At 40.8% G+C, this 27,878-nt stretch overlaps 1 long non-coding RNA gene and 1 other non-coding gene across 2 annotated transcripts in view; one reads left to right on the top strand and one right to left on the bottom strand.

Moving 5' to 3' along the window:
- The window catches only part of LOC110260996 (uncharacterized), a 625,553-nt gene that overhangs the window by 237,884 nt on the left and 359,791 nt on the right, over window positions 1-27,878 (bottom strand). The window lies entirely within an intron of this gene.
- On the top strand, window positions 13,476-13,579 carry LOC146406331 (U6 spliceosomal RNA). Its single transcript, XR_014832542.1, has one exon. It is a non-coding gene; the product is annotated as a U6 spliceosomal RNA (small nuclear RNA).

Below are 27,878 nucleotides of genomic sequence, written 5' to 3'. Positions count from 1 at the left end.
AAATGGATAGGCAGAGAAAGTACTCTTTATTGATTGTGGCCATTCTCAAGTGTCCAGGAAACCCTCTGTAAAATGTGTCCCCGGTTATATTTTTACTCTAGTCTAATTATACGTGATGCAATAAACAATAATGTATGGAATAATATGTTCCTCCCTAAATACCTCATTATTTTCCTTATATTCTGCCTTCATTATAAACCAAGTGATAATCTATGTCAAACTTAGAATATCATATATTTGTCATTCTTTTAATAAATATTGATTAAGCAACAACTATGGGCCAGAACTAAGGGGTGCAGATAGAGCACTAGATAAAATGTGATCATCAACTTTCAAAAGAAGAGCTCTAATAGGGAGGATGAGCTCTCAGTAAGTTGGAAGTTGCCCACTTCAATGCATTCTTTCTATGAGTAGTCTTGGACTCACACTATTTTGGAGAAGTTGGACAGTTGTGTTCACCTGAGGCTGAGATGAGCTTGGTGTAGTTAAGTGTGGGAGTCACAGAGAGTTTCTTATCATATAGCTTTACTGTAGTGCAGAATGAATCCAACCTATCTTTGTGTAATACCTCAATGAGAGAAAACAGACCAATGCAGGGAAAAGAAGAGAAGTTTGAAAAGCAAAGTTAATACCTTCAGAGAGATTCAAGCCATCAGAGCCATAAAACTATAAGAGGCTCCTATTTAAAAAGAAGTATTCAGAGTTCCTAGAAATTAAAAATATGAGAACCTAAATAAAAAAATAATTAAAACAGAAGTGATGAATATCAGAAATGACATGACTAAAGTTCAATATACCAAGCTAAAAGATTGAGTTGAGGGGTTTTTGCAAAATAGGAAGCGAAAACAAAGGGATAAAAAGTTTAAAGGAAAATTAAGAGTCATGGATGACAGGTCCAGATTTAAAATCTATGTAATAAGAGTTCTAAAAAGAGATAAAAGAGAAGATGGAGGGAAACAAAGAAATACCAAAGAGAATATTTCCCTGAAGTGAAGAAAGATTTAAGTGGTTAGGTAGAAAGGACATGCTAAATGTTTTCTAGATATATGAAAAGGACCTATAATACATATAGGTAAGTTCTAGAGAAATTTATGACATTTGACAGTAAAAGAACTTTTTTTTTTTTAAGGCTGCATCTGTGGCATATGGAAGTTCCCTGGCTAAGGGTTAAATTGGGTTAAATCTCTGACCTACACTACAGCTCATGGCAATGCCAGATCCCTAACCCACTGAGCAAGGCTAGGATTGAATCCATATCCTCATGGAGACTACATCAGGTCCTTAATCCACTGAGCCACAATGGGAACTCCAAAGGAGAACCATTTAGGTTTCTAGTACATGCATGTGTGTTTCGGGGCAAGGCGTGCAAGAAGAATACTTACTAAAGAATGGTGATTAAATGGGCATTGGACTTCTATGTAACATGGAATGCTAGGGAAAAACAGGGGAAATGTCTTACAAGTAATAACAGAAAAGAATTTTGAACTAACATACTATACTAATTTATCGATTAGTATTCTGAATAATCTATACAGTAGAATGAATAATGCTCCATCCCCAATATCCTCATCCTAATCCCTAGAACCTAGAAATGTTTCCTTATGTAGGGGGAAAAAAAAAAAAAAAGAAAACCTCTTTTGATGAGATTAAAGGTCTAAACAAGGGAAGATGATCCTGGCTTATACAGGGGGGCTCTAAATGCAATTCCGTGTAGTCTTCTAAGAGGGAGCCGAGGGGCACTTGACAGACAGCAGAGGAGAAAGAGTATGACCACGGAGACAGAATAGAGTGATGTGTCATGAGCCAAGGAATTGGATCCAATGGCAGCTGGGAGAGTCCATGAAAAGACACCTCTCTCAAGCCTCTGGAGGGAGTACAGGGCTGCTGATATTTTGATTTCAGCCCTGTGACACTGATTTCAGACTTCTGGCCTCCAGAACTGCAAGGGAATAAATTTCTGTTGTTTTAAGCTATTGAGTTTGTGAAAATTTGTTACAACAGCCACAAGAGAGTGATATAGTCAGTAATTTTCCAAGTAGTACATTGGAGATTTCAGATGTGATACTCACAAATGAGCATCTTGCATATGACAGCTCAGAGGTACCAGAAAGACTAAAACAGACTCCAAAGCTAAGCAAAGACATAAAAACCCCAAGATTCAAAGCAACTTGAGGCAAATCCAATATTCTATTACATCATTAACCTATTATTAACGATCAGAAAAAAATCAAGAACAGAAACAGAAGGTAACCAATAGCAGTCTATTTTTTTTTTTTCTTTTTGCCTTTTCTAGGGCCGCTCCCACGGCATATGGAGATCCCAGGCTAGGGGTCTAAACGGAGCTGCAGCCGCTGGCCTATGCCAGAGCCACAGCAACTTGGGATCTGAACCACGTCTGCAACCTATACCACAGCTCACGGCAATGCCAGATCCTTAACCCACTGAGCAAGGCCAGGGATTGAACCCACAACCTCATTGTTCCTAGTCGGATTCGTTAACCACTGAGCCACAATGGGAATCAGTCTTCTCTGTCCCCAGATTTTAAAGCCATGTGATAGCCACACAACCATCTAGGACAGAATTAACCCCCCAAAAAAACCTTTTTGCAGAGTTCTTCACTGTTCCAGTCTTTGTGTTTAGTGAAGTAGTATAGTATCCAAATAACACAACAGGAGTTCAGATCATAAATGTATGACCAGCCTCTTCAACTACCATCCCTCCTGATCCAGTTAGAATTTTCCTTCCTTTATATAAATCCAGTACAGCAGCATCCTCTCCCACTGCCCTTTAAGGCACCCACAGACAGTGGAACTCATAATAAATGCTCCTTTAGAAAAAGGCATCCCAGATTACACAGTCATGGGGATTTATTGCAGTGCCCCCCCAATATGTAATGCTGTAAATCAACCAAGTCATCAGTCCCTAGCACTTCATTCCTAACAGACTGTCCTCTATCTTTACCAAACATTCTCTTTAGTTAAAGAATTCAATATAGTATCAGGGTAGCAGAAAACAAGTTTTAAGTGAAGGGTAAGCATGTCTCTGGCACTATACTATGTACTAGAGTACACACAGAATAGTAGGGACAAAACGGTTCCTGCCCAGAGGAAACTTAGCACCTGATTAGGGAGAAAAAACTCCACCTAAGAACTGGAACACTATGGGGTTTTTTGTTTGTTTTATACCAGAGCCACAGCAATGTGGGATCTGAATTGCATCTGCGACCTAGACCACCTCTCATGGCAACGCCAGATCCTTAACCCAGTGAGCGAGGCCAGGGATCTTACCCGCATCCTCCTGGAAGCTAGTTGGGTTTGTTAACCACTGAGCCACAACGGAAACTCCAAAACTGGAACACTATGTTAAAGGATACCTGGGGAAATGCTAAAACCACTCTGGTGCTTCATTTTACTTCTTATACAAATGAACGTAGCCAGAATACAAGGACTACATCAAACCTCTTTATGAATGTGAAAGCTCCGTAACTGATTTGATTCATTTCTCAACGTACTGCCAATGTATTCATTCATTATTCATTCACATAATGAAAAATATGCTATATATGAAGATACCGACCTGCACATGGCTAGAACAGTCCTACTGGTTTGTCTGCCCTATGCTCTACTTGGAGATAGGGCTACTTAGGAAGCCAAGTTATAATTGGAAGGTTGCTTGGGAGGTAGGAAATCAGTTGCCAGGGGAGTTATGTGGATAACATAAAAGTTCAGTGGTGTCCACCTTGACAGTATGATAGTCTTTGCAGACAACTCTCTGTGGACGGCTCACAGGATCTGAATCAAAGAAAATCACCTTTTAGGAAGTTACACCCATGACCTCAGCCTGGGTAGGTATATATAAATCAGTAAAGCTTTATTCTCTCAAACTTTGCCAGCCATAGATTAACATTTTAGGTAAAGTAGGTGCCTTCGGGAGCTGACCTAGGAATCAAGCAACTCTTATGAAGCAATCTTAAAACAGAGACCTGGAAAGAAGCATGTTTGCTTCTAACAATACCAGCCAGAAACCATTTTTTTTTCTAGAAGCCTTTTCAATCCAGGTCTAAGTTACCTTCACACCTGCTTGTTCACAGGACAATTTAGCTCACGTGCCATGTGCCTCTAGAACATGGCATTATTTATTGGCTATCTGCCTCACTCACATCTGTGAGGCATGGAAACTCACCAATGGTTTACAAGACCATCAGTTTTAAATAACACCATCCATCACAAAATGGAAAGGAGTGATCAGTCCTTCAACACAATGCATTATACAAGGGTCAGCAAGTGGGAGTCACGGTTGGCAACACAATTGCTGGCCTCAGGTAGCAAATCCATCCTTCCAGCTGTTCTGATCCATATGGGTTCAATGAACCACAGAGAGGGAGTACAGCCTCTTCTTATTGGGAGTATCTGCTGTAACTCTTTCTTTCAAACCCCTCATAAAACAACTGTAAGGTAAGCCAAAGACCATTTATCTAAACTTCATCTGGTAGCCAACTGCTGATAAAAAGGAAAACATGCATATTAATGAGCAGACAGATGTAATGAAAGAAATTAAGGTGTTCTTCTCTTGAAGAAACTAAAGATTCAAAATGTAGGAAAAAATTAAAATAATGTCATCATTAAGTCAAAACCAGATGGAAAGCCACTAGTGCTGTTTTTCTGCTAAGCAAATTCCAGGGCTATCCCTAATAATCCTCATGCTCAATTTCTTATATGGCTATTAGGACAATATGTCAAAACCTTTCAGTTGTCAAAAATCAAGATTCTCAACTTCAATTCCTAGGGCCTTGATATGGATTTCAAACTAGTATCACTTAGTGCCTTTTCTTCTTGGATTTTGGGTCCCAATTTTAACTTTGTCCCAAACCAGCACATTTTTACCCCTAAAATTTCTCATTTATATTTGACTTACAGCCTATAGAAAAATTTGAAATAGAAAATGGTCTGGGAGTTCCCATCATGGCACAGTGGAAATGAATCTGACTAGGAACCATGAGGTTGCAGGTTCGATCCCTGGCCTCACTCAGTGGGTTAAGGATCCAACATTGCCATGAGAGCTGTGAGGTAGGTCACAGATGTGGCTCAGATCCTGCGTTGCTGTGGCTGTAGCTCCAATCTGACCCCTAGCCTGGGAACCTCCATGTGCCACAAGTACAGCCCTAAAAAGTAAAAAAAAAAAAAAAAAAAAAAGTCTGTAAAAAGACCTGGAATGCTCCCTAATGTCCCTGATTTTCATTTTCTTCAACTGCAAAACAAGATCACAGTATTTGTACTCCCCTTACCACTGTGGTTCTTAGGGATATTGCTAAGAACCAGGGGACATGTGGCCATATTTCAAGATTTTTTTTTTTTTCCTTTTAGGGCTGCAACTGAAGCATATGGAAGTTCCCAGACTAGGGGTCAAATCAGAGCTGCAGTTGCCAGCCTATGCCACTGCCACAGCAATACAGAATCCTTAACTCACTAAATGAGGCCAGGGATCAAATGCCCTTTCTCACAAAGACTACTTCAGGTTCCTAACCCACTGAGCCATAATGGGAACTCTCCAGAGATGTTTCCAGTGGTCACAACTTCAGGGAAAGGAGTGCTAACAATTTCCAGAGGGCAGAAACAAGGGATGCCATTAAGTGTTCAACAATGTATAAGGCAGCCTCCGATAACAACGAATTGTCCAGCCCCTCAATAACGCTGAGGGTGAGAAATTCTGCTTTAATATCATGCAGAACTAATATCTCAAGAGTTCCCATTGTGGTTCAGTGGGTATCCATTGAATACCCACTGAACTAGTATCCCAACTAGTATCCATGAGGATGCAGAGTTCTCATGGAGATCAAAGCAGGTGCTTTGCAAAAGATTTTATTACTACTAAGAAATCTTAATTTTAGCTTATCCTCATTTTACAACACAAATTCTCATTGATGACTACAAAATAAGCATGATGGACCAAGAGTTGCTGAGGGAAAAAAATCATCATTGAAAAGTATTATGTCTATCTGCCCTAATCACTAAACACTTGGACATTGGTCTGGGTGACCCAGATCACCCTGCTCTCTCCACCCAAGTCTGGATGGATCCTCTGCTGGTTCTTGGCATGAGATCATCTGAGAAGCTGGCAGATGTACTCTGGAGCAAGGTCATCTGGCCTGGACTCATCTCTACTGGGCTGGGCAAGCAGAGTACAAAACATAGGCCGGTGGCTCCATCTCAAGTTGTCAGATGCTCCAAGAATGGGTCTCTTAGCATGAAAGGATGCTAGGAGTTATCTAGGCAGAGTACCTAGCAGAAAGGGACACGTGAGTGGGAGAGAGAATTCACAAAAGTGGCATTACCCCTAAAGCATCTCACTGTGGTAGTGTTATCACACCATGGCTTGTTTGTTCTCAGATTCTTTCTTCACCCTCCCCTGCTCTGCTCTGGGAAGCATGGGGGTAAAGGTATGCAGGCAGCTTTCCCTCTGCTCCCATGTCAGCTGGTGTTTTACAAGGTTTTCCACTGAGAAATTAGAGGCTCATAAGAAGGGAGAAGCAAGAAAGAGTATTTCTCCCTTCCTTCTCTGCCTCTGATGCCTCCCCAGCAATGGCTGCACCACCCCCTCGGCGCCAGCGTCCTTAGTGGTTTCAGGTTCACTCAGGTGCTCCCAGGCCCTTGGGGGGGGGTGGCATTACCACTTCCTCATTTCATCCCTCCAGTTTAGGGGCGTGGCTTCCTGGTGCTGCTAACTTATGGGTTGTCTTCCCATCTTCCTTTTATCTGCTAAGCTTTCCTGGCACCTATGTAACCAATTTCCTGAACTACATTCCCTCTGATTTAAATGGAGTGGCCCCTCTTTCCCAGTTGGACTTTAAATTATATTTTCAGGATAGAAAGCTGTACACACAAGCGTGATACTTGGAGCCCACGCAGTTTTGCAGGTATAACAAGGGCATGGCGACAACAGGAGGCAGAGGACTCGGACATTTCCCTGCTCACCAAATACTTGTTAAGCACCCACTAGGCATTGGAAATTGTGCTGGGCATAGGAATTTGGTGTGAACAAAAACACACTACTTCCGATCTCCAACGGATAATAACATAACTGTAGAATTATTATATAATAGTCAGTTGCCCTAATTAAGATTTTTTTTTAATTCAAGAATACTGGTAACTAGAAAAAAATCACAAGGAAACAATACAAGTTCTTCCGTCAAAATAAGTGTTGAGCTGAGGTAGGCTCTGTCTAATAACATACTACAGAGAGAAGTGATAACTCTCCAGGTTTATCATTTCTAAATGAATATCATTAAGCTCCTTTTCCAACCCCCCAAATAACAGCCAATCCAGCTACCTTCTGCTCCTGAGAGTGATGCTTGGGGAGCAATGTATTTTTAAAAAGATTTTTTTTTCCAGCTTAACATCATATATCAGGGCCAAGAAAAATGAATAGACCTAGGATTAGCAGTTTCCTGGATGACCAAGTGATCTTGTTAGCCAACCAGTTACAAAGAAATATTTATGTAAAGAAAAAGAAAGCAGTTTTAAGACTGGTCTAATGATTCAAGACATGAAGTACATTCATTCTGGGAGCTGTTTGAAGGATATAGCGAAACATAAATATAACTGAAAAACTAAATTGTTGAGCCAACTGAAGAGACTCAAAATGAAAGTCCACTCACATACATTTGCACCACCCCCCTTGAAATCAACAGGCACTACATGAATGTCTAAGCACATCATATTTATATATTTTGCCCATTTCTGATTTGGAGTAAATTTTTCTATTACAGTAATAGAATAGAAAAGCATTTTGTTGGTTAGTCACTTTGAATCTAAGTTTGTTCCAATCTATTTACTAAATCCACAGTGGTCCCATTAGGGTTTAATTGCTTCTTAAGAAGGGATATTGAGTTCATAAAGTGAACTATCCCCAAATTGTCATATAAATCCACGGCTGATTTGAAATCCACCCTTTTTAGTTCTCCACAACGTGACTCTTTCTGAAGATGCAAGAATGATCAAATTTCCTGTGTGTAATAACACCTTCGGGTTTAATCAGCACAAAACCTCTTCATTTAGACTCCTTTTCTAGACATATACACAGAATATAGTTCTAAGGAAAATGAACATAAAACCTTTGGTGTGGTACAGGTTTTGTTAAAAAAGGCAACTTCTTTTAAACAGAAGCAGTTAACATCAGGGGCTGGCTCAGTTGAATAATTACATTAAATATATTCACCTCAGTGAAGACTGTAAACAAAGAGATATTAAGTAATTTTTTCACAAGTACCCTGCTGTGATACCAGCTGATCAGGTTTAATAACAACCAGCATTTCTACTAATTTTGCAAGAAAGATATGTTGGGGATAATTTCATCTTCTAGAGTGAGTGTAAATAATCAGCAGCAAGCTTACAATGACACCATGTAGTATTACCACCAGTGATCAACTCAGAAATGTAATTTTTAGAACTGTAGTATTTGCAAATTAAAGGATTAACATTAACTTCAGTCAATATGGAAAATAAACTTGATTAGCAGAATGCATTAATATCAAATCGGCTCTGCAGAAAACATGTTCCCTGCTATATCCCACAGTGTCTGTCTGTCTCACTCTCTTTCTCCAGAGAACCCCAAAGGAAGACACTTTTCATTCTAATTGTATTATTTTAATATTCATCTTGTAAACAGTGCAACGTTTTGCATGAAACTAAAAATTCAGGTTGCTTTTTAAATAAATCCCTAAGGAACTAGAGAATTAGAAAATCTAGTTCATTTTCTAATTGATAACAGAGAACTCCAGAGAAACCACAGGCGTTATGACATGATTTTCTTTTTATTGTTAAACATACAATTATGTAAAAGGGTAAGCTCTTAAGTTATTTCTCCAAGTAATGTACAAACTCTGAAATGCATTTTCACATAACATAAATACACTACAAAGTGAAAATAAAAATCTATGAATTTTTTGAAGTTCAGCCCCTTGAAATAGGTATTTAATTATATTTTACTGATGGCTTAGAAGCAAAAATGGGGCCAGAAAGGTATAGGTATTTCAATAGTCCAAAACATGATGGCAACCAGCAAAATCCAAACAAGAATAAGGAACCAACACAGAAGTGTAAGGAATCTAATCATCCCTTCCTATAGGTGCTTTGCAATTTCAAAATCATGGTCATAATCTCTACTGAGATTAATTGTCAGTATATAAAAAATATAATGTAATTGAATTACCAAGTTGCAATGTCTACAAAAATATCTAAAGGTAAAGATAATATGACAAGAAAATATATAAGAAATATTTTAGGAAAGTTTATTCCTAATTCAGGGATAATGAAATATATAAGAAAAAGTTTTTCACTCTGGCAAATGAAAATGGAAGTAATTATTTCTGCAAAGTACTTAACACAGAAGAGGAAGGAAATATTTGAACATATTTAATTTAATATGTTTCTAATTCCTCAAACTCTTTCCTCTTAAGTGAGTCTTCAAAAGCTCTGCAAAACACAGAAACTCAATTTATTGCAAAGGATTAGGCTAATTCAAGAAAAGAAAATCACAAATGTTTACAGCCTATTTAGGAGGAGCTTACAAGAATAGAATTTTATTCCTAAGAGGTACTGAATGTTCTCTATTGAAGTGGGAAGTACACATTCTGCTATCAGCCACGTACATTTCTTATTTGTATTGTGCACTAAATTCTGATATTGATAAAGGGCTAATTCACATTTTATATGAAGTCACTGATGGTTTATAATTTTAAAAGTCTTGAGTGAACAAATACCGAGAATGGCATACAAATGGTCATTTGAGCAATTCTTAAAGTCTAAATGATAGGAAGAAAAAAATAATTTAATAAGAACTGAAGTAAGCAAGAAAATAATGCATTTTCTAGGAAAGATAATCTCTCAAGTATCCCAATACTATATATTTACTTACAATAACTTTATATTTATAAAGCCTAATCTTAAAATATGATTTGTATTGCAAAAAAAAAAAATGAGATTCTATAAGAAAAATAAAAGAATGATATTCTCCCTCTTCAAAGAATGTTGAAAACTGGAGACTCTCAGCTGGCGGTTTTTCTTTTTTTTTTTTTTTTTGGTCTTTTTGTCTTTTCTAGGGCCGCTTCCCGCAGCATATGGAGGTTCCCAGGCTAGGGGTCCAATCCGAGCTGTAGCCGCCAGCCTACGCCAGAGCCACAGCAACTCAGGATCTGAACCGCATCTGCGACCTACACCACAGCTCACGGCAACGCTGGATCCCCAACCCACTGAGCAAGGCCAGGGATCGAACCTGCAACCTCATGGTTCCTAGTCAGATTTGTTAACCACTGCACCACGACAGGAACTCTTCAGCTGGTTTTAAATTTAAGGAGACTTTGTGACTTTTCAAAACAGAAAACAAAACCTTTTAATTACCTTCCTAGAAAAGAGGATATTATACTCAATAAATCTCTTCCACAGTAAATTTTATTCACAGACAGACTTCAATTTTGCCTCAGAAAAAAAATAACTGTTGTGGGAATTTATTTCCCACTCTGAACAACTAGATATCCTTACAAAATACGTTTAAACACTGTTTTAGGCAGAGGAAGGTTGCGGTCCTTGAGCAACAAAAACTAATGAGAGACAACCTATGATTACCCCAGCTTACTGCCTAGAGGTAGTTTCTAGGCTACAACACAAGGAGAGAGAAACTAAACAAAGTCCAGAAGGGTCCCAGGGTGAAGGTGACAGAAACTGGAGTTGGGGGAAGATATCTAGGTTATTTTAGGTATTAGATTACTGGAGATCTTCAGCTGAAAGGAGTTCTATCCATAAGATCAGGAGAAGCACTATTGGGAAGCAGTAAGCAGAACAATTAATGGGGGCTCACCCAAAGCTGGGAGTCATTTCCTTTTCCACTCAATACAGTGGAGGGACCTTGGAATACATAAGGCATCAGGCAGAGTTCTTTGAAATGTCACACCTTAGTAAGTGAGGCTAAAATAGCCCTAGAGTAAAGGCTACTTTGAACCAGTCAGAATAAAAACTCGAATCAAGACTCAGAAGGATCAAACAGATTCAAGTAACTTCATTCTGTCCAATACTCTTTCAAATGTCTTTCTGCACTCAACAACTTAAAATTTGTAATGACTGGCATCCAATCAAACATTACCTAGCATGAAAAAACAAACAAACAAACAAACACAACAAAACAAAAAACAACCCATAATCAGGAGAAGAATCCTTCAGTAAAAACAGATCTAGGAAGGACAGAGATAACTAATTACAAGGGGGAAAAAAAAAAAACCCACAGGAAAAAAAAGAAAGAAAAAAGAAAAAGAAAAGAAACTTCTAATCATGAAAAACATAATATCAGAAATGAAAAGGTGCTGAATACTATTAATAGTAGACTAGACACTGTAGAATAAATAATTAGGAACTGAAGACATTTATCCAAAATGAGGCAAAGGGGAAAAAATGATTAAAGTCAGCGATGTGTGAAACAATATCAAGCAATCTAACAAATACAAAATTAGAGTTCCAGGGAGTTCCCATTGTGGCACAGTGGTTAACAAATCTGACTAGGAACCATGAGGTTGCAGGTTTGATACCTGGCCCTGCTCAGTGGGTTAAGGATCCGGTGTTGCCATGAGCTGTGGCGTAGGTCGCAGACGCAGCTCGGATCCTGCATTGCTATGGCTCTGGCATAGACTGGCAGCTACAGCTCTGATTAGACCCCTACCCTGGGAATCTCCATATGCCATGGGTTTGGCCCTAGAAAAGACAAAAAGACCAAAAAAAAAAAAAAAAAAAAAAAAAAAAGAGGGAGTTCCCGTCATGGCGCAGTGGTTAACGAATCCGACTAGGAACCATGAGGATGCGGGTTCGGTCCCTGCCCTTGCTCAGTGGGTTAACGATCCGGCGTTGCCGTGAGCTGTGGTGTAGGTTGCAGACGCGGCTCGGATCCCGAGTTGCTGTGGCTCTGGCGTAGGCCAGTGGCTACAGCTCCGATTCAACCCCTAGCCTGGGAACCTCCATATGCCGCTGGAGCGGCCCAAGAAATAGCAACAACAACAACAACAAAAGACAAAAAGACAAAAAGACAAAAAAAAAAGAAAAAAAAATTAGAGTTCCAGAAGGAAGGGAGAGCAGAATAATCATTAAAATTTTTCCAAATGTGATGAAAATATAAATTTATAGATTCAAAGAGCTCAGTGAAGTCTAACTAGAATAAACATACAAACTAAAGCATAATGCAGCATATGAGAATCAAATTACCGAAACCAGTGGTAAAATCTTAAAAACAACCAGCAAGAAAATAATGCAATCCATACAGAAGAACAAAAATGAGAATTATCAGACTTTTAATAAGAAACAGGGCAAATCAGAAGACAACAGAGCAAAAAATTTAAAGCACCAAAAGAAAAAAAAAGAAACTTGATAATTTAAAATTCTACACCCCCTGAAAATATCATTCAAAATTTAAGTCAGACAGACAAAAATTTGAAAGAATTGATCACTAGCATAACTGCACTATAAGAAATATTAAAGGAAGTTCTTCAAGAAGAAGGAAAATCATTTCAGACATATATTTGGATTTCCACAAAAGAATGAGGAGTAACAAAGTACATTTTTAGGTAAATTTAGGATATTTGTTCTGATTTTTAAATTTCCTTAAAGATAATTGACTGTTTTAAGCAAAAATAATAACAATACATTACTAGAATTCAGAACATATGTAGAGGTAAAATGTATTATAACATTAGTACAAAAGACAAAAGAAAGAAAAATGGAAGTAAAATGTTCATTTTACACATGAAGCAGAATAATGTTTATCAAAAACTTTGATAAATTAAAATCATATGCTTCAAACCCCAGAGCAAGCACAAAATTTTTAAAAAAAGGAAATAAAGAAACAGTATATACAGGAAGCTAAGAGTAGAGATAAAATAGAATCATAAAAACACTCAAAAAGAAGAAAATAAAAGGAGAAAGAGAGTAACGAAACATGGAACAAAGAAAAACAAAATGAAAATAAAAAACAAACAGCAAGGAAGTTCCCATCATGGCTCAATGGAAACGAATCTGACTGGGAACTATGAGGTAGCGGGTTCAATCCCTGGCCTCGCTCAGTAGGTTAAGGATCCAGTGTTGCCATGAGCTGTGGTGCAGGTCACATATGTGGCTCAGATCCTGCATTGCTGTGGCTGTGGTGTAGGCTGGTAGCTGTAGCTCCAATTAGACCCTTAGCCTGGGAACCTCCATATGCTGCACATGTGGCCCTAAAAAGCAAAAAAAAAAAAAAAAAAAACCACAAAAAACAAACAAACAAACAAACAAACAGCAAGAAAGTAACTTTGTGTCCAACCATGGAAATATAAATGTAAATGGTTAAAATGTTGCAGTTAAAAGGCAGTGATTGTGAAATTAGATAAAAATGCATGACCCAATTACATACTGTCTATAGAAACCCACTTTAGATATAAAAAGACAAATAGCCTAAAAACTGAAAAGACGACTCAGTTCAGCAGCATATATACTAAAACTGGAATGACATAAAATCAGCATGGCCCCTGAATAAGGATGATACCCAAATTTGTGAAACATTCCATATTTTTGTGATAGAACATGATAGAAGATAATATGAAAAAAAGAATGTGTGTGTGTGTGTGTGTGTGTGTGTGTGTGTGTGTGTATGACAGGGTCAGTTTGCTGTACAACAGAAATTGACACAACAAAAAAATTTTTAAAAAGCAAAAAAGATGGAAAAAGATACCACATAAACCCTAATCAGAATAATGCTAAAGTGGCTATATTAACATCAGATAACATAAACTTCAAACAAGGCATAAAAATGGGATAAAGATGGACATTTCATAGATAAAGGGTTTTATAGATCAAGAAAGCATAATATTAAATATGTATGCAAGTAAAAACAAATTTAAAATACATGAAGCCAAATACTAAAGGAAGAAATAGACAAATCCACAATTTTAGTTAGACTCAACATTCTTTTCTCGGTAACTGAAAGAACAAGTAAATGGAAAACCAGAATAAGGATTTGAACTGCACTCTCTGTCAACTTGACCTAAGTGACACTAATAGAACATTCCATCCAACAAGATAATAATCTTTTTTTTTTCCAAGTGTACTTGGAATATTCACCAGAATAAACCAAAAAAGTATCAGTAAATGTAACAGGATTAAAAATACATAAAGTATGGTTACTGAAAACAATGGATTTAAACTAGAAATCAGTTTTTACATCTGAAAAGACTCAAATAATTGAAAATTAAATGACACCCTTCTATATACAATTCACAGAGGAAATCACAAGGGAACTTAAAAAAAATTTGCACTAAATGAAAATGAAAATATAATTTATCAACGTTATAGATCAAGCTAAAGCTATCTTTAAAGTAAGTTGACAGCATTAAATGCCTATATTAAGGGGGAGAAGGTGTCAATTCAACAATCTAGACTTCCACTTTGAATTAAAAAAGAAAATAGTTTTTAAATGAACTAAACCTACTAGAAGCTGGAGGAAGGAAAAATGAGATCAGAGAAACAGAAAACAGAAAAACAATAGAGATCAATGAAACCAAAAGCTGATTCTTTGCACATACCAATAAATTTGATAAACCTTTAGCCAGACTGATCAATAAAAAAATTAGAGAAGACTAAAATAGTAGGGAAATATTATGACCAACTTTATAGTAACAAATTAATCAACTTAGATGAAATGACAAATTTCCTTAAAGACATAAACTACCAAAGCCTCCTTTATAGGTAACCTGAATAGCAAGATATCTAATAAAGAAAGTAGTTTTAGATAATAACCTTCATACACACATGCACGCACACACATACCCTCACCCTCTAGGCCAGATGCATTCACTGGTAAATTCTATGAATCATCTAAGAAAAAAAAACTAATTCTACAAAGACTCTTCCACAAAATAGAAGATAGGGAGCTATATCACACATCATCTTATAAGACCCTCATTACTCTAATTCCCCAAACCAAAAAAAGCCAAAAAAAGAAAACTACAAATTCCTTCACAAATCAAATATAGCAATATAAAAAGAGTAATGTATCATGACCAAGTGGGTTAATTTAATATTCAAATGTAAACAAATAAATTCACCATATTAATAGAGGAAAATCATATGATCATCTCAAAGATGGAGAATATTTGGTACAGTTTAATATCTATTCAGAGTTTTTAAAAATCTCAGAAAACTAGAAATAGAAGGGAACTTCTTCAATCTCATAAAAAGCATCTATGAAAAACTTACAATAAATATCATATCTAGTGGTGGAAAACTGAATATTTCCCCCATAAGATTAAGAACAAGGTGAGGATGTGTACTCTCATATTTCTATTCATCATTTTACTGGAGATCCTAGACAGTGCAATAAGGAAAGAAAATAAAAAGCAAAGTTATCAGAAATGAAGAAATACAACTACCTTTTTCATGGATGACATAGTAGTATACATAGAAAAACTTATGAAATCTATACAACGCAACCAGAAATGATGTGAGTTTAGCAAGGTTATAGAATGCATGGTAAATACAAATCTATTATTGTCTTTCTATATAATAGCAACAAACAGTTGGAAATTTAAATTTTAAAATACCATCCATAATATAGTAAAAGCCAAGAGTTTCTTAGGGGTAAATTTAGTGAAGTATGAAGATCCCATTCACTAAAAGCTACCAAAATATTGTTGAGTAACATTAAAGAAGAAGTGGACTTCTTCTGTGGTGCAGTGGGTTAATGATTTGGCTTGTCTCTGTGGAGGCACTAGCTCAATCTCCAGCCTGGTGCAGGGGGTTAAGAATCTGGCGTTGCTGCAGTTGTGGCATAGGTCACAACTCTAGCTTGGATTTGATCTCTGGACTGGCAACTTCCACATGCCACAGATGTGGCTGAAAAAAAAAAATTAAAGATGTAAAACATGCAGAAAGATATTATGACTTGAAATCAGTCATGACACTACAGAAGTTGGCAAATACTATAAATGAAGACTTTTCCCCACCAAGATCCAGCTTCCTAGCACACCGCCGAATGGTCAGTAGGGAGTATAGAGGTCCCTGCTTACAGTGAGAAGAATCTACTGAAGACCTAGCTCCATTTCTGAAGGTGTGAGCTTAGGCAAACCACATAACTTCTCTGGGTCCCAGCATTTTCATCTATGAACAGGAACTCTCCAATTTCAGCTATAAAACGGAAGTTAAATTTCAAATGCTATAAAGAACCTTGAGCTCCCTCCCACCCACCTATCATCTGTGGAACCTCTTGGTTTCCTAAGCTCTACAACAGGTGAAAGCAGAGCTTACTCCCCAAGCCACTTGTTTATCAGAGTTTATAGTTACTATATTTAAAAGTAAAACTGGGGAAATTTTAAACTATTTATTAATTTACTTAAAAATAATAGTGAGGAGTTCCCACTGTGGCACAGCAGGTTAAGGACCTGGAGTTGCCACGGCTGTGGCATAGTTCAAAGCTGTGGCTCGGATTCAATCCCTGGTCTGAGAAATTTCATATGCCATGGATGTGGCCTGAGAAAAGAAACAGGAGAATTCCTGGTGGCCTAGCAGTTAAGGACTCGGTGTTACCACTGCTGAGGCTCAGGTTACTGCTGTGGTTCTGGTTTGATCCCTGGCCTAGGAACTTCCACATGCCATGGGTGTGGTCCCCCCAAAATATAATAAATAATAAAGCCATTACATGTTAAGACAAATAATACAACTTTATGAAAAATATTTGCTCAGCAAAAAATGAGAACAGTACTGTTGTATCAACATTTTTGCAAAGCTGTTTAATGTCTGGCTTAATACAATACAGCACAACAGGATTCTCATGTCTGTCTCTATATTCAACCTGTCATGATGCTTCTGGAAAACTCCACTGTACACTAGTGAAAGAAGAAAAGTAGAAAAGGTCAATAATGTCCTGAGTTTTTACGAAGACCGTTGGAACCTCATGAAACCCATGTAAGCCTCTCAGAGAACTCCGGGGTCAGAACTGCTGGACTAATACAAAGCACTCAATGGCTATTAGCCACTTTTATTCATAGATTCTCATTCCTCTATGAGTTATTGTGAAGGTCAAAAGCAGGAATGTATTTTTTAAAAGACTCTGAAATCATGAAGAACTTACGACAAGGGAGAGAAAACAAAACAAAACAAAAAAAAAACCTCCAAGCTGAGAAGCTGGTGCCTATTCTTGAGTATGTATTTTCTTTCACCAACTAACATTTTTTACTAAAATGAATTTATCAGATAGATCCCTGCTTTGCTATTTAATGAACTAGAACTGAATTAGTCCTCAGAAATGCTTATGGAAGGAAAGAAGGGAGAGAAGGACTGAGGGAGGGAGGAAAAAGGGCAGCCTTCCTTTGCCAGCCTAGGGGTCCAATTGGAGCTGCAGCTGCTGGCCTACACCACAGTCACAGCAATGCTCTTGCAGACAGTTCTTAACTGCAAGAAATCCCAAGAGAAAGCTTTCTCCCAGGAGCTGAGTTCTGGTTTGCATCTTATTTACCTGGCTTGTGTTTCTGTATCCATCCTTACAGGAGGACAGCAGTACTGAATTTAAGTGAATTGTTAGTAGTCCAAAATAATTCATAACTGCCTTAGGCTTATTGTCTTGAACTTCATTTGACATTAGATTCCAATACAAAGAATGTCCGCTTGTAAACTGTCATAAATCCATCCATCCAAGCTATCTATCCAAGGTCAGTGACAGATATGTCTATAGCACTAATCTACACAAACATGATTAGAAGAATTTGTTAGAAAGTTGCTGGCCTGGTCACCCTGTGGTCTAGCAGGAAAGAGGCCAAAAAGATACTTTGTGTACACAAGTCACACTGTGCCTTGAAAGATATATTTCCAGTTTCATTAAAATTTATTGTGCTGGACAATTCTACGATGTTTACTAGAGTCTGGCTTCTGCAATTTATTAGAGCCACAGGGAACAGAAATGCTCTCTGCAAACCGAAGCATCACAATGGCATTTAATAGCCTTGTTTGACATCAGAGTGGGTTTATCAGCCTGGCTCATTTTGCAAAGAATTTCCCATCAAATGCATTACCTTTTGAAGGGAGAATGGAGAGGAGAAGAATAATCTTTTAATAAGAGAATGTTAAAAGTCAGCTAATCATGGGGAAAATATTTCTAATCTGGCTCTATATAGGCAAATAAAACCCAAAAAACAGACCAGCTGGAGAGCCATAAAGCATATATCTACATCTGATCTACACCACTGCCAGCTGCTGCTTCAAGGGCCTGGTAAAATGAGCTCTTGTACAATAAGTCCACTTCTTTTATTCCTAGAGACATACTGCCTTTTTTGAACTTGGATGGTGGTTTTATAAAGAGTGCTGTTTTATTTACTCTCAATTAATCATGCTCGACTGTAAACAAAGTGTCTGTTTTAGTTCTGCCGACAATTATCCACTTGTCAACATTTCCCTCAAGTACCTTCAGCATCTGGCTACTGCAGAAAACCTCTACATCAAGATGAATGTTTGTCTCTGTAAACTCAGGAATGTATCAGTTTCTTTAGCCCATCAGCAGTCAGGATTATATTCTAACAAATGTCACCTAGGCATCTTGATGAAGATGTATATAATCAGACGATAAAGGGTTTCTCAGGATTTCCTTTCATTCTCTGCGTTTGCTTTGGCAAAAAGAAGAAAATGACTACAACCCAGGGATCTTGGGGCAGGGGGTTTGGGGGGGGGGGTTGAATCTGTAACTTCAGATACTTTCACAAACTACCAGGCACATGAAGGCAGCTCCAGAAGTTGCTGAGAAATCTGTGCCTTCATTACTAATATTCCATTAGATCAACAGAACCACTGTGTTATAATTGGTGGTACTTTATGTAAGGACTGCATAGGAGTTTTGTTGCAATTTCACTAGGGTTTAGCATGACTTTACCCACTGCCAGATACCTCTTTTACTTTGGGACACCTTTTTCTTCTGCTTAAAATGTGTAAATAAAATAGGGGAAAGTTGTTGCCAACGTCATTAATATTTTCATAAAAATACTGTTTTTAAGGCAAATGTTATTTTTGGTAGGGTTTGAGGGAGAATTATTAGTGTGTTCCCAGAGCTCTCCTGGGAGAAAGGCGCCTTGGGAAAATTAAGTTCAACACCCATGCTGTATCCATTCTGTTCTTTCATCCATAAGAAAGGAGAGAAATCATATAAGCCATGGGGGAGAAGCTGGGGGCTCAGTTCGACCAGTCTTTTAGGAGAATGTATGGGTTATTTACCTAAATTTTACAACCCGGAGATTAATTTACACCCACTTCAAAACGGAAGAGATCACATGGCATCACTCCCTTGAAGTTGTATTCCTGGGTGAGGAGTGATGGCTAGCCCTCCAGGATGTAGACCACTAAGAGAAACAAGGCATCCAGCACAGCACAGCCAGAGTCCAGATCGATCCAAAGTGCCTGGAGCCCGTGTCAAGTCCAGAAAATTTACATGGGAAACTGAGGATCAGAACTGCAGAGAACCTGGGATTGCTACAGAATCAGCTAAGGTGGACAGAGGAGAAAAGAGAGGCAGGACTTGGGGTGGGGTGGGGAAGGGATTTGCTTCTCTGCTTCTCTTCTTTCTGACAAAAGCTGATCAATCTAACTGCATGTAATTGATTTTAATGAGTGGAGGAGTTTTCTTCACACTAACGATTGCCCGGAGTCATCAGCCTGTACAGCAACTCCCCACGCAGACCTGGGTCTCTCCTTCCAGGCCAGCCACTCTCGACCTGGTTGCTAGACACGATGTCTAGCTTTTGGGGCCTAAAGAGTGGAAAGGTCAGAGAACCGGGATCCTGGCCAGACCGATGCCCGGTTTCACCTGGTAATTTATGCTCAATTAATTGAGATATCTTTTATACTTGATGTGTCGCAAAATTAATGCCTAATTTATGTAATTAGTCAATTAACTCTAATTCCAGCATATGTTCCCAATGCCCAGAAGGTGTACTGTTTCCCAGGTACTTATTTTGATGTCACAAAATGCAACTAATTAATTTTACATGCATATTAATTCGGGATCTCTTTAGCAGTTCCCTTTGTGCAAGTAATTTTAATATTTGTATTTCTAACCTTTTGGGGCAGGGTGGGGTAGAGGGATACAGGTGAGCCTGAGCGGCACTTGGGCCGGAACTTTAATGATACCTGAGAGGTGGCCCAGGTGGAGGGCACGTGGGCAGGGTGCTCAGGTAGAGGCCTCCAGTCGGGGGTAGGTGCGTGGGTGGGGGTTGGGCGTTGCACTTAGCAGGCCCTTAGGGGGCGTTGCAGTTAGGCTGCTGACAGCACCAAGCGTATTTTGCACCCGCCTCAGGGAAGCAGCGCGTATTAGGGCCTGGAGGCGGAGGTGCCCAGGCTTGCTGATCTGGCACCTCTGTGTCCCTGGTCCCCAGACAAATGGCCCCGCGCCCAGTCACCTGCACTTCCTGGAACCAGCGAAAGGCTTTCTTTCCTTTCTTTTTCCTTTTTTTTTTTTTTTCGCTCGCGGAAATAAGACTCAGATTTCCAAGCCAATCCCGGAGGCAAAAAGCGAATGGGTTGCTCTGTCTGTCGCGGCTGTTCCTCCCAAATATCTCCGCTGCTGCCCGAGTGCGGGGAGCCGGAGCGCTTGAACTCCCCGAAGCCGCCGGTTGGAGGGAGAGGGGAACCGCGCCTCCATCTCGAGTTGTGCAAGCCGCCATCTGTCCTCTTCTGGCCCAGAGCAAAGACCAAGCGGGGCGAAAGTTTACTTTCCAAGTTGTTGGGTGTACATTAAAACTTTTATCCTTTTTGGACAAATTAATGAGCAATTTAATTAATAAAATCAGAGAGTAGTGTAAGTGCTATGATAATGAAGTTAAATGAGTGCACAGTAAAATATTCACTAATCCAGCGCACTGCCAAATACCCCCTTAATTCTGCTTAACACTAAAAGGGTTTTGAGCACCATAATGAGATTCCTCTGTCTGCTAATTAATTGACACGCTCCTGAATATTCATATGAGCTAGCACCAATACGTTCCTAATTGCACCGTGGAATAGATCTCAGAGGAAAGTAAATCGCCATAGACTTAATTAAAATAATGTATTCCAGATCTAGGACGGGAAAAGATGAGACATTTGCCTTCGAGCGCGCTAAGGAAGTGGCACCTGGTTGGTGGAAGGGAGAGATATCAAACGTCGGCGTCTACCCTCAAATAAGCGGCGTGGGACGATCTGGGAGGGCGTTCGGCTTCTGAACACAGCAGCTATGCTGGGTCCAAACCCTGCGGCTCAGAGGCCTTGGCTCCCAGGAGCGTCCCTGTTCCTGCCCTACTGGAGGAAGTGTCTGATGGGGCAGAGTGTAGCACCCCGACCTGGACCAGCGCGCTCTTACTTCCCTGCTTTCTGTCCCTCAGGCTGGTCCGAAATGCGAAATAGGGGAAGGTTGTAGGTCGGACAATTCCCGGGAAACTTTTCCCAGAGGTTGTTTTAGCCGAAGCAGCCCAACTCTCCCAACTCAAGTTGCGATCTAAGAGAAGTAGCTGGCACTGTCTCTGGGGGAGGGCGTTAGGTGAGGGAGAATACACGAAACCTGGGATGCTGTCCTCGCCCCGGCTCCCATTTTCACGGGAAGAGCCGCCGTCCCCAGACCGCGCGGCTTCGTTCCTTTAAGCTTTTTCCCTTTCCTGGGGTGGGGGGTGGGGGGCACATCCCAGGCAGCTTTCTTGAGAGGGTAGGTGGGACAACGGGCCTGCGGAATCTAATCAACCGCCTAACCTGAGTTTGACAGCGGAGCCATTTTCACCAGCGCCACGCAAGTTAACTCTAGTTCCCGCCACCCGCCTTCTTTTTGAAAAAAAAAAAAAAATCACCACAGGTTAGAAACTAAAACGAGTTTATTTGAAGACATACAAATGCATATTTATTATACACATGTAGGCATTAACAATGTAAATTACACCGCCAGCAGTTGCTGGTTGTTTATTCATTAGATCTTTAGAAAATCTACATTGCCTCCAGACAGCGCGATGATAATGCGAAATACACAAGCAGTTTACATAACCAACTTTGACGCGGAGCTCTGCGCTCCGCGACACCGAGACATCAACAGGTCGCGGGGATCCGGACGCGAAGGAAACCTAAGTTGCTAATAATTACCCATGATCTGGGGAACCTATGATGCCGGTGGCTCCCTCTGTCCTTTCGGAAACAGATGTGTAAAACAGGAAGGATCTGACTCATTTTCTATGTCCATCTATTTTACCCTATTTGTGTGTAGGTTTATTTTGTGGGTGAGTTTTTTGGTTTTTGGTTTTGGTTTTTTTTTTGTTTGTTTGTTTTTGTTTTTGTTTTTGAGTTTAAAGAAAAATAGGTGAAAGGGGGAAGAACAGACAGAAAGACCAGTAGCTTCCCCAAACTCCCGGTATTCAGGAGAGCCAAAGACTGAACCCAAATCACTTTCTGGAGGGGGGCCAGTAAAGTGAGAGGTGAGAGACTTTACCGCCTGCGTGGGAAGAAAAGGCAGCCTACCTTAGTTAAGGGAAGCCATCAACTCCACCAATCAAACCGCTGTAGCCACCATAAACAAATGGTTATCACTCGAAATCACCTGCTGAATCAACCTTTTTGGAATTAAATCCTCCGTGATTCTGGATTTACCCAAGAGATGGAGAGGGGGCAGCACTTTAAGGGAGAAACAGCAGTACAGATTTAATGTTTATCTTAAATATATAAATATTCATACATAAATATATTTCTAAGCTCTTTGCTGATAAAAAATGTTAAATAAATACGGGGAGAGTGTGGGGTTGTTTACGAGGGTCACTATTGTTTGGGGCGGGGGGCGGTGGTCGGCCGAACAATGTCAGCCACAGTTTTAAGTCTGGAGTCACTCTCTTACAGTAGCCAACCACCCACTTCAGAGGTGTGCGGGGGATGGGGTGGGCGCGAGGGTGTTCGAGTGTTCCGTTTCCTTCCTTTCTTTTGGTTGGGCCGGCTGGGGACACAAGGAAATACACTGCCGATCCCGGACACTGCACTGATGGGAAGGCAGCTAGCTTGTTAGCCGACCTAAAACCTGGCGTCCCTACGTTTGTGGAAATTAAAACCAGAGTTTGAAAAAGAGATGAGGGTAGAGAGGGAGAAGAAAGAGGGAAGGAGATAGAGAAACAGGGACGCAGAAGGCAGTGGATTCATTTCCACTACGTGGGTAAACCCTCGGGGCAACCTGGTCTCCCCTATGCTTGCCTGTACGCAGAGACCCACCCAAGACTGAGCAAAGCACCGGGAGCAGACTCAGTTCCGTGGAGAAGGGCGCTCGGCAGGAGGTTGGCATCCTACGCTGGGACTCACCAGGACCTAAAGAGCGAAACCCTGGTCCCAGGTGAAACCCACCAGAACGGAAGGACCGCGCCGCCGCCCAGGGGAGGCAAGAGCCTAGCTGCGCCGCAAGCCCGCCTGGCCCCGCCTCCTAGCCATTCTTAGCTGGGGGAGGCCAGTAAGGATCAGCCGCTTTCTTTCTTTGCATTCTTTCTTTTTCAAACCCGCTTTGTGGGTGGCAGCTCAGCAGGGGACGAATGGAGACAAAAAAAAAAAAAAAAAAAAAGTCCACTAAAGGGGGTGGGGGGCAGGGGGCAAGAGGGGAGAGAGAGAGGGAGGGGGGAGAGAGAAAGAAAGAAAGACAGAAATCAAATAGTTTCAACCATCCCAGGAACACAGCGAGTTATTATATCTAAAGGCTGTTGGTCTTCAGCAAAGCCTGCTTCTACCATTAAGAAAACACATACAGCACACGTCCACCGGGTTAAGCTCTCCTCCTCTCTCTGAACAAACAAAGGAGAGGCAGGGTTTTTAAGGCTGGAGACCTACAGGTTATTCAGTTTCAAAATAAATTAAAACAAGCGAATGCACCAACAAATATTATGGATGCAGGATATCCTTCATTTCAGAGATCTGCAGTCGTCCCCCCCAACACTCACACCAGAATTGATTTTATTAAAATGTCCAAGCAAAGGACACCTAGCCTACTGTACAGGATTTACCTAATATTCTACTGCAATTAATATCTTTTTTTTTTATTCCTGTATACATCCAAAGGAGGCTAAAACAGTTTTCCCACTTATTGGGAGCTTTGCAACACTTCATAAAGCTAAAGATCACCACCTTCCTGTTTCTGCTTTTCCAAAATTTCTCCCCTCAAAGAACACTTTAGGAGTGGCTGCCTAGCCAGAGATACTGATTTCCGCACCCTGCCATACACACCAGTTCTGAGCAAACAAGTAATTCCTGACAAAGAAAATTAATATGAAAAGTATAGGGTGATTCCTCCCTCCCCCCTTAAAAAAAAAAGACCCTTTGCTCCACCCCGCTATTAAACAAAACACAATACCTTTTTCTGGGTGGTACTGCACAGAAGTTGATTCAGTTTTGACAATGTTGTTTAGCTATCATTTGCTATTTTGAATGAATGGGAGCAATCCCCCCTTTTACAACATTTGTTTCCTATTATGGAGAGGTGCAGCAGTTGAGGGCAGACATGTGAAAGTGGCTGTTTGATTCTCTTTTTCATCCCCCTGACCCTGCTTTTGTCCCTCCTCACCCTGGGAATGTCACGCCTCGCTACTTCACTTTGAGATGCTCGAGAAAGTGGCTTTGTTATTCCCTTTTAGACATACACGAAATTGTTCTCATTCCCCCTGCTGTAAAAGATACTTCACATCGGGCCTCGGTTCACAAGTGCAATGCAATTTGGCTTAGTCCAACCTTTGTTCTGCTTGTACAAATGAGCGAACAGTGCACACATTATACAGTTGATCTACTGCTGTCTTAACCCCAGAGTTAGGAGCTGGGAGAAAAGCAAGTTAATCCCTTCAATACCAAGGTGGCTTTAGCAATATTTCCTCCAATAATAATAATAATAGATTTGAATTGCTTATTCTATTTCACACAGTGCAGGGCAAAACTTCTGGGGAGGGTTTAGCAACAACAACAAAAATCCTTCCATCAATCTTTCGCAAATAACTTTTAGACAAATACATATGTAGGCTTGGTAATGCCCAATTTAATGCTATGCAATTTTGTTAGTACAAAGGAGGGACTGGATTTGGAAACTCAGGCTTTAAAGCTTTGAAATCTCAGAGCAAACTACTGCCAGCAAAGACCAAATGGTATTTAGCAAATGGATTCCAAAGGGAGGGCATTATGGCAAGTGGGCAAGAGTTGTTTTCAAGGGCATTGAAATTCCCTGCTCACTATGAGTTAGGGGTTGGCGTTTCCTGGGGATGGATGTCAAGCAGACCAGCACTTAGCTCTGGCTTCTGTTTTGTTTTGTTTCCCTGCTTGAGATAGAGGGAAAACTGGGCATTCCACACTCTCCAAACTGTAGTAGCTACTTGGGAAACATTTCTAAACTGTGGGGGGATATTGTCACTTCCTTTTTCCAAACCCCAAGGAAAACACAGATTTTAACTTCAGGTGCTTCAGCCATACCCAGAGGCCTTACCCACCACCAGGCAGCAGGGACTCAAGAGACACCTCTGAATCTGAACCCTCCAGTTTGGATAAGAGTGAAGAATGAGCAGGAGGTAGAGGCTCTTGCTTCTCCTGGAACCCAGCAAGACTGGGGGGGGGGGGAGGAGAATGACTGATTTTAGGTAATATACTCATCAAAAGTTTCTTTGCAACCTCCCTGATAGGAGTTAAGTTTCAAAACCCCAGGTAGTCCAGACACCAACCAATGAAATACATGGCTCCAAAGTTCCCTGCCAGGCATTCTTTTCTACTAGTTGGAAAAACAGGTGTGCTCTTCTGGCTGCCTGATACTGGGAGTGGCTGTGGGGAGCACTGGCAAAGAGGGGGCGCTAGTTGGCCACTGCTGGTTGGGCACTGGAGCGTAAAGTGTGTCCCCTCCCCCAGCTGTCTTCCTTGAAGTTTTATTTCCCCCAGACTTGGTCTAAGGGGCTGGGCAGTGTGAACTCAAACTCTTGGGGCAGGTGTGGGAGAGTCATGGCCAGGAGGTTTTCCCTGATGCAGTGCCCAACTGGGTGCAGGTCTCTGGGGCCCAAGGACTCACAAGATCCCTGCCAAGTGTGGTGGCCCCAGGTCAAGAGAACTTATCAAACGGGGGTCCCTCTGGTTCCCAGATCCAGAACGTTAGAGTCAGGCTGTGCCATGTGGGGGTGCTGGCGGTACAGGCACATAGATTTCAAGGACAGTCTCCAGGACACGCAGGAGGAGGATGTAAAAAAAAAAAAAAAAAAAAAAAAAACTGACCGCTGACAGGCTGAGGGAGTTTGTTTTAGTGCTGAATACCCCGGGGAACAAAATCCTTTTGAAAGGAAAGCTAACTCGTTTCACGCTACCAAAGTGGAGATTTGGTGATGACTGACTAATGGGACAAAGCAGCAATGGTGAGTTAGCGCGAGTTCCCAGAAAGAGCAGGGAATGTGGGCACCTGCGGGAGGGAGGCTGCTTGGAAAGGTGGGGTTGGGCCAGAGGAGGCCCCAAACTTAACTTTCATGCCGCACCAACCGGAGACTTTCTTCCCCTGGCAATAGCACTGCCAATTTTGTAGAGATGTTGGGAAAAAGTGGAGCAGAGAGGGAGGAAAAAAAAATCAAGCTGAGAATCGAGGGACAAGAGTGCATTAGGAAAGTCTCAGATGCGGGCTGGGGGTTGAGGGGGATTTGGGGGAGGGGAGAGACTGGAGGAGAGAGGGGAGGACTCCGAGAGTGAAAGGTGGAGAAGGGCGCCAAGAAAGGCTTCCGCAAGGCGCTCCTGGAAGCTTGGAGCTCACTTTCCAAGTCGGGGATTCTAGTATTGTTTTTGGCGCCTAGGAAACCTTCGGAAGCTGCCTGGTACTTTCCTCCACCTCCCGTTGGTGTTTGGTAAATATTAAACCAGGGCGCGTTACTTTCTAGAGTGTGGGTGGAGGGGCTGGCCTGGGCTCCAGATAGTGTCCCTCTGCTAGAGCCCCCGCCCCCAAACCCCAACCCCGTCGTTCACGCACACACACACACACCTGCTTGACAACAGAAGGAATCAAAATCAATATTGTATTTGTCACCCCTCTGTCTCCTTTTTACTCCCTCGGCAGCCCGGGTGCCACTGAAGCGAATTGTGGATTTATAGAGGGAAATTAGCATAAATTATTACAAAATCTCTAGCCGTGTGTGGTCCAGCTTGTGGGAAAAGAGGCTATTGCGAACTCTCCAAGCAGAAAGGTGGTCGGTGGTGGGCTCTGCGTTAGCGATGAATGGCTATTGCACGAAAGAGATTTCCATTTGGTTTGCACATGGGTATAATTGACTTAAGTGTATTTTATACAGTTTTCCCAACAACTCCCTAAGCCTCCGGGTCGGATGTGCCCCTTCCCCAAAGCTTCTGTTTGCTTTAGGTTCTCTACAATAGACTGATGCACTTTTCAAGATTTCTGGAAAGTGCTCCTTCCCTTCTCTACTTCATAATACCAGTCTTAAAACGATGTAACTAGCATGCAAATTCCCACATTCTCTGATACCTTGTAGATCTTCAGTAGGAACTAAGATACAATTTTCCAGCAAAGTATACTTTTAAAATGTGCATCTCATAACTCCTGGCCCCATCCCCGGTAAACTTGTGCTTTTAGAGTCAATTTCCTTAATTGCCCTAGGCAGGGGCAGTGTGCCTCATCTCCTATCTTCATCCTAGCCAAACTGAAGATTCCTGCTTGTATCCTTCCACGTCCCAAACTTGGTGGTGACAACTTTCCCAGGGAGATAAACAAAGATTTATTCCAACTTGGATTTTTTTTTTTAACCCAAACCTTTCTACTCTTAGAATTTAGTTAATCTTCTGTTTACTCGGAGCAATGATTTCGACAGCCATACAAAGGCCCTTTGCAAGGCAACAAAATGCCAA

This window comes from Sus scrofa, chromosome 1 (assembly GCF_054392235.1).
Source record: "Sus scrofa isolate SSC_HxYL_T2T_F1_AM1 chromosome 1, Sscrofa_HxYL_maternal_Yorkshire_Landrace_v2.0, whole genome shotgun sequence".
NCBI lineage: Eukaryota > Metazoa > Chordata > Mammalia > Artiodactyla > Suidae > Sus > Sus scrofa.
Note: the sequence above shows the minus strand (reverse complement) of the source record. Positions and strands in the feature narration are given on the sequence as shown.